Source organism: Chrysemys picta, chromosome 7, assembly GCF_011386835.1.
Source record: "Chrysemys picta bellii isolate R12L10 chromosome 7, ASM1138683v2, whole genome shotgun sequence".
In the NCBI taxonomy this organism is placed as follows: domain Eukaryota; kingdom Metazoa; phylum Chordata; order Testudines; family Emydidae; genus Chrysemys; species Chrysemys picta.
In genome coordinates this window covers 60353258-60364281 of record NC_088797.1, presented here as the reverse complement: position 1 = coordinate 60364281, position 11024 = coordinate 60353258, and positions in this window count along the sequence as shown.

Sequence of the window (11024 nt, the reverse complement as noted above, 5' to 3'; positions counted from 1 at the left end):
GGTCAGAGGGTGAAATACTTGTGGATGCTTTTTTAAAACTGTCTCACAATTTTATGATCTATAAAAAACTAGAGCTGAGCTTAAGCTATAAAGCTCAGATCCAAACTAAATTAGTTCAGAACTGGGTCTTTGCTTTAGCTTATCATAGACATCAGGCTCAGTTGTGAAGTTCCAATAATGGCATAGAGAGTTCCAATAATGGTATAGAGAGTACACTTATAAAGTTTGCAGATGATACCAAGCTGGGAGGGGCTGCAAGTGCTTTGGAGGATAGGATTGAAATTCAAAATGATCTGGACAAACTGGAGAAATTGTCTGAAGTAAATAGGATGAAATTCAATAAGGACAAATGGAAGGTGTACTGCAGAGAGGGATCTGGGGGTCATAGTGGGTCACAAGCTGAATAACACTGTTGCAAAAAAAGCAAACATCATTCTGGGATGTATTAGCAGGAGGGTTGTGAGCAAGACACAAGAAGTAATTCTTTCACTCTACTCCATGCTGATTAGGCCTCAGCTGGAGTATTATGTCCAGTTCTGAGCGCCACGTTTCAGGAAAGATGTGGACAAATTGGAGAAAGTCCAGAGAAGAGCAACAAAAATGATTAAAGATCTAGAAAACATGACCTGTGAGGGAAGATTGAAAAAATAGGGTTTGTTTAGTCTGGAGAAGAGAAGACTGAGAAGGGACATGATAACAGTTTTCGAGTACATAAAGGGTTGTTACAAGGAGGAGGGTGAAAAATTGTTCTCTTTAATCTCTAAGGACAGGACAAGAAGCAATAGGCTTAAATTGCAGCCAGGGCGGTTTAGGTTGGACATTAGGAAAAAATTCCTGACTGTCAGGGTGGTTAAGCACTGGAACAAATTACCTAGGGAGGTTGTGAAATCTCTGTCATTGGAAGTTTTTAAGAACAGGTCAGACAAACACCTGTCAAGGATGGTCTAGTTCAACGGTTCTCAAACTGAGGGTCAGGACCCCAAAGTGGGGGGGTCGCCAGGGCTGGCTTAGACTTGCTGGAACCTGGGGTGGAAGCTGAAGACTTAGCCCCATCGCCTGATGCCAAAGCCGAAGCCCGAGGATGGCGGGGCTTGGGTGGGCTCAGGCTTTGGTCCTCCCTCCTGGGGTCATGTAGTAATTTTTGTTATCAGAAGGGGGTCGTGGTGCAATGAAGTTTGAGAACTCCATGTCTAGTTATTACTTACTCCTGCTTTGAGTAAGGGGACTGCAGGGGACTGGACTTGATGACCTCTTGAGGTCCCTTCCAGTCCTATACTTCTATGATTCTGGATCAGGGTGCTCAGAAACAGGGCTTTGGTTCAGGCCTTTCTCTAATAAAAGTATTAGTAAGATGCATATGTTAAGAAAAGAGTAAGTCAAATTTTGTGCTTCCTGACCACAAGTGTTCCCTTGGAGTCAGGAAGGATTTCCCCATATAAGTGGCTATGAATATAATGGGTCATTTCACCTTCCTCTTAAGCATCAGGTATTAGCGACTGCTGGGGTCAGGGCAATGGAATTGATGGACCAATTGGCTGATCCAATCTGGAAGATCTTCTGTTCCTTTGTCATGGCTGTTGAGTTGTGCAAGTTGGGGAATTTTTTATCACTCATCATGTAGAATTTTTATCGCATGCCCTGTGTGAAACTACTGTAGTTCTGCCTGCATGCTGTTACACTCTAATGTCAAGAGGGGGACAACGATCTGAAATGAAAGAATGAAGCAGACTGAGATGACGGCAGCGTTGCCAAGTCTTGAGCTTTAGCATGAGTCTCATGCTATCTGGTATGTTTCTTAAAGTACCAGTGCCTGGAGTCATGTGAATATGTGAGACTCTCAGCTTCCACTTTTTTAAAGTAACTTTCTAGCTTTGATGGTTGCCCAGAAAAGCTTTAAACATAACCCAAATGCACCCTAAAGGTTATCAGAAGGCAAATAAAAAGAACCCCAAATGCTTTTAAGCCAATCTTACAATTTTTTGGTTCCCGACTCATGATTTTTGAACCCATAGAGTTGGCAATGCTGGATGAAGGCATTCAGAACCAGGTGAGACCAGGCCCCAAATGGATACAGGAAACTAAGTAATCAGTTTAACAGTGGATAGACAGAGATCATGTGGGTTTAGGATGGTACACAGCACCTTTTCTGCTTGGGTTCAGTTTGAAAATGCATGGCCACTCTCAGAGCTCAGGCCACACAACCTCCCATCTGTGTCTTGTTCTGTTCAGAGAAGAACAGGGAGAATCTGTTAACTTCTTTGCATGGCAAGTTGAAGTAGAGCTAAGCCAGGTAATGCTGCGTTGATGTCATGCTACATTACCTAGTGTCCTCCTACACTAGAGAGGCAGGAAGTGACGGAGCACAATGAGCGTAACTTGATGTGACAACGCAACATCTCTCAGAGATTTTTGAAAGCACTGTGCATTTTTTGGTACTTTGTGGTGTTTTAAATGGTGAAGAGATGGGACCTCTCCAGACACCAGAAACTTTGAGTTCCCCTTGTTGTCATGGCAAATCATTTAGCGCTTGTGCTGCCTTCACCCATACTGATCACCTATCCCCATATGAGCACATCTGAATTATGCAGTAAAAGATTTTAAAAAGCCACCTCACTGTATGTAAACATGCAACACCATTAATTTTTTCTGGGATGGAAAGGTGGATGCTTGAAGCATACAGGCTAATGTACAGATGGACAGGAAAAAAGATCCGTGCTGACACATTCTCAGGGACATGGGTTATTGTACTTTTTTTTTACTGATTCCTGTCACAATGGATCCATTTTGCAACCCTGCTCTGTGGCTCGTGGGCATATCCTCCTGCAGCAGCATCACTGAAAGAAAGGAAAGAAAGACAGAAAGAAAGAAAACCCAACCCCAGGAGGGAAAACATGTTAGTCTTTCATGTTCCGTGTCATTCAGATCACAGGTATTTTGTTCTTAATAATCTTTTTTTTTTCTTGTTCATAATCAGCCTTGGCCAATATTGTGTTTTCTTTTTCAAGTGAAGGTAATACAGGCAAAAGGGACCATATTGCCAAACCTGGAGCCTGACATGCTCTGGCGATTGACAAAGGCAGTTCAATTTTCCCATAGAGAGGGCCTCAATCCTGATCTGAAGGAACCACATCTAAGGCTGAGAGGTTAAGTTTACCTGCCTCGTTCTCTCTCCAGCCATGGATTTTGGGGCTAGCGTAGACTGGGACAAGGATTCTAGGAGTGAAGGAGACTGGGACTGGATGCTGGTGGTTGATAGACTGCGTGTGGGAGGCTAGGCAAGGAGATTGCAACCCCGGAAGTAGGAGGACTAGAAACAGTGGAGGGGGACAAGAGGTCAGATGGCCTTTTCCATCAACAAATAGCTGTGAAACCCCCAGCAAAGTGTGTGTGCCATGACCCTCTAGTGCCAGTCCCCAGTAGATGATAACCTAATATAGCTATCAGTTACAATGTTAACTCAACTGGCGAAGGTCTATGTGGTGGATCTAAAGGTTCCAGCCCTGTTGATGATCCATGTGGATGTTGATATGATTTCACATGATGGAATTTCTGTTTGCTTTTTATAAAAACCTAAGAAATTGCGTACACAAAATTATACTAAAACACATTACTAAAGGTTGCAAAGTCAAGCACTCAAAAGTTAGGACATGGCAGAATTAAGGTTGTCTGAACAACCTTAATTTGGCCTCTTGTGCATATGCATTATGAAATAGTGTTAATTACGTGATCATGTACTATATTTTTCCCACAAGTCCCCCTGCCTCATTCAGTACAGTTCTTTAAACATAGTTTTGTGTGTGTAATTACTATTATTATTACAGTGATCAGGGGCCCATTGAACTATGTGCTGCATATACACCTAGAATGAGACAGTCCCTGCCCTGAAGAGCTTACAAACTAAACAGACAAGACAGACAACAGATGGGAGAGGGGAAACAGAAGCCCCAAGAGAATAAATGACTTGCCCATAAGGTCACATAACGGGTCAGTGGCAGTGCTGGGAGTACCATGCCGATCTTTTGAGACCCAATCCAGTGCCATATCCACCGGAGCATGCTCCCTGGGTATGACAGTACCATGGTTTTGCCCCATCTCTAAATGCCATTTATTAAAAGGTATCAGAGAATTCTTAGTTAAAGAGAAACCTCTTCTAAGCAATCAGTTTTGTATCGTTGTGCCAGCTTTTAGGTGACTAAAAGCTTCCTCTGCCCCTTTCCACCAGGAGTCACCAACCCTGCTCTGGCTCACCCGGGCATCTCGCCCTACACTATTACTAATAAATTATCAGCAGCAGCTTTAGCCTCATCTCAGTCCAGCCTTTGGTGACCCAGCCGGCTGCCTTTCTGAGAGCAGGACTGAATCCTGACTGACGCTGGCCCGGCTGCTGCCTGAGACAGCAGCAGACGGAACATCCTGTGCTCAGCACTTGGGCCACAGAACGTTCCTTCCTCCAACGGCCTCCTGCTGTGGCTGCTCTGCAGGGCAGCATGTCGTTGGGGTTTCCCCCTTCCCTAGTTAAATCCCAGGGGTGACACTGGGTATTTACAGGAGACGTATCCTAACCTTTAAGGAGCATATTTTTTTTGTTAACGGCAGCGTTCTCTATCAGTTTGGATAAACATGGCAGGCCCTGAGTTTCACAAGCAAACTGAAAGTAGCACGAAAGGCTCAACTGTTTCAATCGCTCTCGCAGCCTGCAGCAGTTTCATTAGCTGTGATTAGGGTTGGCACATCTCTGAGTGCCACTGCAGCAAGAGGCTCGGCCTGCATATCGTACATTTTAGGGCCAGGCATCAAAGGGAGGTCCTGACGCTCTTGTGCAATTGGAGATCCCATTGCTTAAGGGACCTGCCAATAGGTCCAACCCCCTAGTTCACTGGTGGGATGAAAGTTCATGTTACATTTAAATATTTAAGACCCAGAAGGGGTGAATACCTATATACTGGGTCATATCAATCCACTCGGGATCTGGCTCATTGAATCCAATGGGGCAACGCTGATTTACAGTGGCTGGTATAAATTAGCATTGGAGTTAATGAGCCAGATCCCCAGCTGGTGTCAATCAGTGTTGCAATACTAAAGCTGAGGATCTGGCCATTGGAGTTCAGGTTCAGGGTGGAGATGCTTCCTCGGGGTCCAACTGCTTGTCAGTCACAACCTCTTGAGTCTGCGAAACTGGACTGGAAATTTCACAAGAACATGCTCTCTTGCCAGATTTCTGGCACTCTGATTCTATTTTTATCTCAGGTTCTTGTCTGCCTGCCCCCATCACCACAGCATCTGAGCACCGCACAGCCCTTAATATATTTATCCACACTGCCCCTCTTTGAGGCAGAGCAGTACTATTATCCCCATTGTACAGATGGGGAACTGAGGCATGGAGAGACCAAGTCATTTATCCAAGGTCACACAGGAAATCTATGGCAGAGCCGGGAATTTAATCTGGGTCTCCCAAGCTAGTGCCTAAACCACTGGACCATCCTTCCCTCCAAAGGAACAGCCTCTTCATTGTATTTCAGTAGTTTCAGGTTGAATCTATCACTGCGGAGTCCTCAGGGGAAAAAAACAACTTCAACTATCCGGATACATGTTGGGAAAATAACACAGCGGGGCACAGACTATCCAACAAATTCTTGGACTGCATTGCAGACAACTTTTTATTTCAGAAGGTTGAAAAAGCTACTGGGGGGAAGCTGTTCTAGACTTGATTTTAACAAATAGGGAGGAACTCGTTGAGAATTTGAAAGTAGAAGGCAGCCTGGGTGAAAGTGATCATGAAATCCTAGAGTTTGCAATTCTAAGGAAGGGTAGAAGGGAGAAAAGCAAAATAGAGACAATTGATTTCAGGAAGGCAGATTTTGGTAAGCTCAGAGAGCTGATAGGTAAGGTCCCATGGGAATCAAGACTGAAGGGAAAACAACTGAGGAGAGTTGGCAGTTTTTCAAAGGGACACTATTAAGGGCCCAAAAGCAAGCTATTCCGCTGGTTAGGAAAGATAGAAAATGTGGCAAAAGACCACCTTGGCTTAACCACGAGATCTTGCATGATCTAAAAAATAAAAAGGAGTCATATAAAAAATGGAAACTAGGACAGATTACGAAGGATGAATATAGGCAAACAACACAGGAATGCAGGGGCAAGATTAGAAAGGCAAAGGCACAAAATGAGCTCAAACTAGCTACAGGAATAAAGGGAACCAAGAAGACTTTTTATCAATACATTAGAAGCAAGAGGAAGCCCAAAGACAGGGTAGGCCCACTGCTTAGTGAAGAGGGAGAAACAGTAACAGGAAACTTGGAAATGGCAGAGATGCTTAATGACTTCTTTGTTTCGGTCTTCACCGAGAAGTCTGAAGGATTGCCTAACATAGTGAATGCTAATGGGAAGGGGGTAGCAGATAAAATAAAAAAAGAACAAGTTAAAAATCACTTAGAAAAGTTAGATGCCTGCAAGTCACCAGGGCCTGATGAAATGCATCCTAGAATACTCAAGGAGCTAATAGAGGAGGTATCTGAGCCTCTAGCTATTATCTTTGGAAAATCATGGGAGACGGGAGAGATTCCAGAAGACTGGAAAAGGGCAAATATAGTGCCCATCTATAAAAAGGTAAATAAAAACAACCCAGGAAACTACAGACCAGTTAGTTTAACTTCTGTGCCAGGGAAGATAATGGAGCAAGTAATTAAGGAAATCATCTGCAAACACTTGGAAGGTGGTAAGGTGATAGGGAACAGCCAGCATGGATTTGTGAAGAACAAATCATGTCAAACCAATCTGATAGCTTTCTTTGATAGGATAATGAGCCTTGTGGATAAGGGTGAAGCTGTGGATGTGGTATACCTAGACCAGAGGTTCCCAAACTTATTTGGCCTACCGCCCCCTTTTCAGAAAAAAAATTACTCAGTGCCCCCCTTTTCATTAAAAAAATTACTCAGCGCCCCCCTGGAAATCTACCTTCTTTAAGCAAACAAACAGAAAGATGCAGTGACAAATTTGCGTTCTTTTATGTATCTATATTTCTACCTACGTCCTACAATATAGTAAAGAAAGATGTGTTATTAGAATATCACCCACGACATCAGGTATACAGTGGTTTTTGCGTAAGACGGCAAAAGACAACAAAACTAAAATACTAATGAAACTAATAAACTGGGTTTTGTTCTTTGCTCAGCATTAGATATATTTATTTGATATTAAATTGTCAAATACCAAACTAAATTTATCAAGAAATAATTAATTTAAAAAATAATCAATATGCAATTAAAAATCAGTTAATAATTTTAATTTAGTTTGCCCTTATTTAAATAATTGTTCCTTATTAACACACGCCTTATTTACCAATTAACACAGATGATTCGATAGATATAAATAAATGTTAATAGTTAACAGTTTTTTTACGATTTCATTCCCTTGTTTTCGTTAATATTGTAATAAAAAATACGACAAATATATTGACTGTACACTTCAAATAGTACTGTACCGACACAAGCCTGCTATGATTTTATCATTAGTAAGCATTAGAGACACAGAAACGTACGGTAGATATGTAAGAAAATGTATAAAAATACTCACGTGTAAATTGCTGTTTTATTGAAACAACAATATAATTTGCTTGGTATGTGATCCGTAATCAGTAAAGATCGAAGGTATCGAATATGAGTAAAAAATTTTAAATACTTATTGCACTATTGTTAACTGCTTTTTACACAATTCAGAAACAATCTAAATTAGATTTCATACATGTCACCTATTTATAGTATCGTATTGTAAACAAGTCATTACACGCACATATTCTTGCCGATGCATGCTGGACTTCCCGACAATGCGCGACATGCTCGCCTGCCAACACTTGCTTGTTAAGAGCTGTTGGCGGACTTGACACCTGATCGGTTATAATTTGTGAATTTATTTGGAAAATAAGTAATCACTACAACTTTAACTCTATGTTACACAACAGATGAAACATGTACTAACGGTTTTTCAAAATTTTCTTATATTCTCTTCTTTCTTTATGCTTCCACTGCCCCCTTATTTTTATTCAATGCCCCCCAATTGCACCCGAGTCTACTACTGCCCCCCTGGATCGTTCCAGCGCCCCCCAGGGGGCGGTATCGCCCACTTTGGGAACCTCTGACCTAGACTTTAGTAAGGCATTTGATACGGTCTCGCATGATATTCTTATCGATAAACTAGGCAAATACAATTTAGATGGGGCTACTATAAGGTGGGTGCATAACTGGCTGGATAACCGTACTCAGAGAGTTGTTATTAATGGTTCCCAATCCTGCTGGAAAGGCGTAACGAGTGGGGTACCGCAGGGGTCTGTTTTGGGACCGGCTCTGTTCAATATCTTCATCAACGACTTAGATATTGGCATAGAAAGTACGCTTATTAAGTTTGCGGATGATACCAAACTGGGAGGGATTGCAACTGCTTTGGAGGACAGGTTCATAATTCAAAATGATCTGGACAAATTGGAGAAATGGTCTGAGTTAAACAGGATGAAGTTTAACAAAGACAAATGCAAAGTGCTCCACTTAGGAAGAAAAAATCAGTTTCACACATACAGAATGGGAAGAGACCGTCTAGGAAGGAGTACGGCAGAAAGGGATCTAGGGGTTATAGTGGACCACAAGCTAAATATGAGTCAACAGTGTGATGCTGTTGCAAAAAAAGCAAACATGATTCTGGGATGTATTAACAGGTGTGTTGTGAGCAAGACACGAGAAGTCATTCTTCCGCTCTACTCTGCTCTGGTTAGGCCTCAGCTGGAGTATTGTGTCCAGTTCTGGGCACCGCATTTTTAAAAAGATGTGGAGAAATTGGAAAGGGTCCAGAGAAGAGCAACAAGAATGATTAAAGGTCTTGAGAACATGACCTATGAAGGAAGGCTGAAAGAATTGTGTTTGTTTAGTTTGGAAAAGAGAAGACTGAGAGGGGACATGATAGCAGTTTTCAGGTATTTAAAAGGGTGTCATAAGGAGGAGGGAGAAAACTTGTTCACCTTAGCCTCTAAGGATAGAACAAGAAGCAATGGGTTTAAACTGCAGCAAGGGAGGTCTAGGTTGGACATTAGGAAAAAGTTCCTAACTGTCAGGGTGGTTAAACACTGGAATAAATTGCCTAGGGAGGTTGTGGAATCTCCATCTCTGGAGCTATTTAAGAGTAGGTTAGATAAATGTCTATCAGGGATGGTCTAGACAGTATTTGGTCCTGCCATGCGGGCAGGGGACTGGACTCGATGACCTCTCGAGGTCCCTTCCAGTCCTAGAATCTATGAATCTATGAACTGGCCAAAGAGTTCCAGACCTCATGCATTCATTTCTAAACATGAGCCAAGGTTCCACAGGGAGCCAAGATCCAAGATTCCAATGACCAGAAGTGAAGCTAGACACATTCAGACTGGAAATCAGGTATACATTTTTTACAGTGAGGGTAATTGGACCAACTTACCATAGTGGATTCTACATCACTGGTGATTTTAAAATCAATATTGGAGCTTTTCAAAAAGATCTGCTCTAGCTCAAACACAATGACCTGGGGGAGATCCTCTGGCTTGTGTTGTGCAGGAGGTCAGACTGGATGATCACACTGGTCCCTTCTGGCCTTGGGAGCTATGCATCTATCATTAGATATGTTCAAAATTCTTTTGCTAAAAAAAAAATGGAAAGCAAAAAATGTTCAGAAGAAATTTTCAAGACTGAAACTCAAAATATGTTACCAAACACTGATTTTTTTTTAACTGAAAACAGTTTTTTGTTTCAGCTTTTCATCAAGAAAATTATTTTCATTGGAAATTCTAACAAAAATGACAACATTGATCCCCCCCTCCCAAATTTCCTGAGAGAAAATTATTGGTATTTTTTAATTAGCTCAAGCTATTATTAGAAATGATCTTTTTCTATGTCTATGAAAATGATTTGCCTTTTCCCCCCCAAACAACTTATAGAGTGGTGGAGAATTCAGATTTGTGGCAAAAAAACCCATGGAAATGTTTCTGCATTTTTCTATCAGCTCTGGTTATTCTATTAGCTAAGCCCTACCCTTATAGCTAATGCACACTCGTCTGTGGAATGAACTACATTCATACTAGCCTATGGAAAATGCCTGCACCACTGCCCATAAAAAACACAGGCAGAATATGAATCACAGTGAAGCAGATCCCAAGGCCAGATAGGACCAGTGTGATCATTTAGTCTGAGCTCCCGTGTAATACAGGCCATAGAACTTCCCCAAAATAATTCCCATTTGAAGTAGTCCTTTGATCAGAGCAGAGGTCGGCTAGAAGTCAGTCACCACTCCATGGCACTGAGGGGGGATGGCCAGAGCCCCTATGCACCCACCGGAACATGGCAACAGGTTGATGCACATTCTTCATTTTGGAAGCAGTGTGAAAGGACTGCAGCTCCTTCTCTCTGGGCTATTCTTACATCTGCCTCATGGCTCGGAGAATCATCACTCAACCAGCACTTGTCCTAAAGGTAAAGCCAGAATCTGGCCCCGTCGTGTGTCTTTGTTATGTCACCCTGTAGCTCGGCATGTTGACAGTTCAAATGGATGCCACCAGCAGCTGCATCCCACTCGTGCTGATCCGCTTTCAAACTCTTAATACAATAGGGTTCCGAAGACATTGGAGAACAAAGTTCTATTTTAGTATATCAAGTCGAATGTCTATTGGCTGGAAGCTGTTGCCAGACACGACCATATGTTACCCAGTGGTATTACCAGTAAATCCTGACAGAGTGCAAATTATGAAGATTAAAGTCACCTCAGATTTAGCTGCAGTATGTTGAGGCAAATGTATTTTACACAGCCCCATTCAAAATGATGGGAATTGTCACCACTGAAATGAATGGGCTGTTGTTACCTTGCATTTAATAGGCTGTTTCCAAATGTTCTGTGTTTCCAGTTGAGACGCTGTAGTTGCAGGCTGTAAATACAGCCTGTTGCAGACAATGGGCTGGAAAATACCAAGGACAGAGAATTCTAAGTAATCACCAGGGCAAAAATACCAAATTATCTGC